Raw genomic sequence first — 3,437 nt, forward strand, 5'->3', positions numbered from 1 at the left:
GAGTTTGTGCTTCTCCAGACCTATCACTTTTATACCGTCTACTAGTATTTGGTGTCATGATTTCTACACCTTGCAACCCTCTATTTCCTGTGCAACATTACCTATTGACTGCTTTACGATGTAAAGTGCTATGACACCCTACACTGGCATGAGTAACGCTATAAAACAAATTAAATACATGTAAGAGTGTGGTTAGGGAGAGATGAGGGACACTTTTGGAGACTGGTAATGAGGGAATCCGTGGAGAAGGAGGTCATTGGTGGGGAGGGGATTCCAAAAAAAGACTGTCATGCTAGGTACCAGCAGCACTAACGCCAGCCCTGCCAAACTGCAGGTGAAACATGCCAGTTTGGTCTATCTCTAAAAAGACTTATTAAAAGCTGAGGAGACAAGTGATAGCTGTAACAGAGATGTTTTTGAGGTCATCCCCACACCTCCCAAAAGACATTCCGCACTCTGTTTTGGCCTTCTGGAAGTTCAGGCGGCAGCAGAGACACGGGGTCATTATCCATGTCAACAAAGTGATTGCAGATCTGTCAAGACGACTTCCTGCAAGCACACAGGGCCTGGAGACCAATTGTCAGTGTTGTTATCTTTATCTGCCTGTGACAACACTCCCCCGTGTAAACAGATACAGAGCACCCTGACACAAACACCTACATGCATTCTCGCCGTTGTAACTGCAAGTCTTGGCAACACAGGGTCAGGATTCACTCGATGTTATATTTACATAATGTCTGTAAATGGTGACCGCCCGTGCGAAAATGACACCGCTGGACGTCTCTCATTCCCTCATTCCACTCTCTGTTAGGATGTCTAAAAATACTGTAACTATTACCCACCAGATTAAAGTGAAGAATCAATTTCGTTTTCCCAGCGCTTGGTGGCCAGGTTGACTTTCTGCTTTTTAAATAAGCATTTGCAATGCAGCAGGTCTCGCATTTGCGAGAGTTAGAGCTATTGGCGTGGTAAATGGCAATGTCTTTTTCCCATGTGTTTTTGTTTTGAGTGTTGTGGCTGTATGTGGTGTACTGTAACTGCATTTATATATAGCGCTAACAAGCCGAAGATGAGCCTGCGGTGCAATTGGAAAAGTAACTTAAGACAAAGCATTAATAATTAAGTTCAAGTTTAAAAACTATCACTTTTTTAAAAAGTGCCTTCGATGCAGTGATGTATTCTGATGTACCAAGATAGACCACTTCTGCAGGAATACACTTTTTTGAATTTTGAAGAGCCTTTACCAAAATGTTATATGTGTGCTACACAATTTGCATGCCCAAGATTTTCATGGATCGGCTTGTTCACAGGCCTCGTCAGACAATTGGCTCAGCTTAGATTCGGATTTCCCTCTTAATTTGGCGGTACCCCCACGCTAGAGTTCCCTAAAGGAGTGGCTAAAAGTATGCTACATCTTCTGTGCTAGATCTCCTTCCTTCATCCCTCCTTTGAAAGCAAATGCTGCCCACTCACAGGAATTTCTACAAGGCTGTTGGTCACAGTACCAGGCTCCTTACCACTACGCTTCCTCTCTTAACTTTTTCTATTACAAGATGGCAAAGTGTTAATTTTGTTATTTTTACCACAAATGATTCTAGGACTCTCTAAAAATAGAAATAGATTAATGGAGTCTAACTCCTGAGCATGCATAATATTTGGCAGCCATGACTCTATAATTATTCAATTTTATGCAAAGAACAAACAACTTTATCAAAAACTGCAGACAGGGTGGATAAATAATCTATGCAATTTAAAGGTGCAAACTATTGAACAAGAACATCAAAGCCCCTTAGCTGTGTCATACAGAATGCTTCTTGGCTCTCATGTGAGATCACTAGTTTGAAAGTGCGGGGGCAGAAAATCCCAGTACAGATATGCCTTAGAGAGATGGCGCTGTTGTCTTCCTGCCTTTGGCTGTGCCCATGTGCTCGTCATCACCACAGACAAATGCTACAGTAGTACACAGCACAGTACAATGTATAAACCAGTAGGGCCGGTCATTGTGAACCGACCCTTACATCATCAGATCTAACGCCCGTCATGAGCCCCCTTGACCTCACCACCCGGGCTCGACCATGCTCCAAGCTGCCAATTTGAAGAATCCCATTCCACTCCCCTCGACCCTCCCATTGAGAATTGTCTGTGGCCATAGTTCAACTTCTAGAGACATGGACCATATGTATCAAGCAAATTGGCATTCGCAAAATGGTATGTATAAAGCAAAATCTGCTGCAAAACAAGGAATCGCAAAATTTGTGATTCCTTATTTTGCAATTGCATTTAAGGAATCACAAATTTTGCGATTCCTTAAATGAAATGTATGAACCAAAAAAAATGTGCAAAATGTCCTTAAGGAATCGCAAATTACCACCAACTTCTAGTTTGTGGTAAGTTGCGAATTCCTTGAAAAATGCACATTTTTCAAAGTGCCATGTGACGCACATACATGCCCTCAGGGCATGTATGTGCGCCACATGTGCACCCGTGCATATTTCAGGGGTGCAACAGGGTGTCCTTTGGACACCCCTGCACCCTTGAAATGATTCTCTATTTACGATTAGAAAATTGTGATTCGCAAATTGAGAATAACTTCCCATTCATTCATATGGGCCTCCTGGCCCATAGAAATGAATGGGAAAGTATTCCTTAATTGCGATTCGCAATTTGGTAATCGCAATTAAGAATTTTTAAGAAATCGCAAAATAAATGCGATTTTGTACATACATACCTATTTGCGATTCTCAAATAGCGATTTCTTAAAAATCCCTATTTGAGAATCGCAAATCAGGTTGATTATACATATGGCCCTAAGACGGCTGACACATCTGTTACAGACAGATCCATAACTAACACAATACAACAGATCTCTTGCAGCTTGGGGTTGCAGCCAGCATTGAGATCTGGGGAGTATTTATATACTGTGACTTGTTATAGGGTATGGGAGTCACTTCAAATTCTACCCTCTATATTCTGTGCACTCTGGAGACACCCAAATAATGAAACTGGGGCTTCAAGCATGCATTTCATCTCCATTCCTTCACGCCTGAACCGCTCGACACTTACAAATCGTCCAAGTGCTGTAAAGCGCTAAAAAAGCACCAGCATGATATAATACCATCTTCGACGTCCCCTCTTTCCTGTCCATTCCTTCGTCCAATGCGCTACAACAGGCTAGGACCTTACAAAAGTACCATCATCACTTAAAACGATATTTAAACTTTGAAAGAGCCCACTGGTACTCTCAATCATAAAAAATAAGGAAATATTCATTAACAACAGCCATCATTATTAACCCACACAGAGCCCTTAAAAGTCACCCCAGTACTGCATCCACGACCCCTTTTCAGTAGAAACCCCATTTACAGCACTTCCAGAAGAAGCCATGGATGGAATAGAAACCAACAGATGAACACGACAAAGAAGCCCTAATCCTGACA

The sequence above is a fragment of the Lissotriton vulgaris genome, chromosome 4_1, assembly GCF_964263255.1.
Source record: "Lissotriton vulgaris chromosome 4_1, aLisVul1.2, whole genome shotgun sequence".
Lineage (NCBI taxonomy): Eukaryota > Metazoa > Chordata > Amphibia > Caudata > Salamandridae > Lissotriton > Lissotriton vulgaris.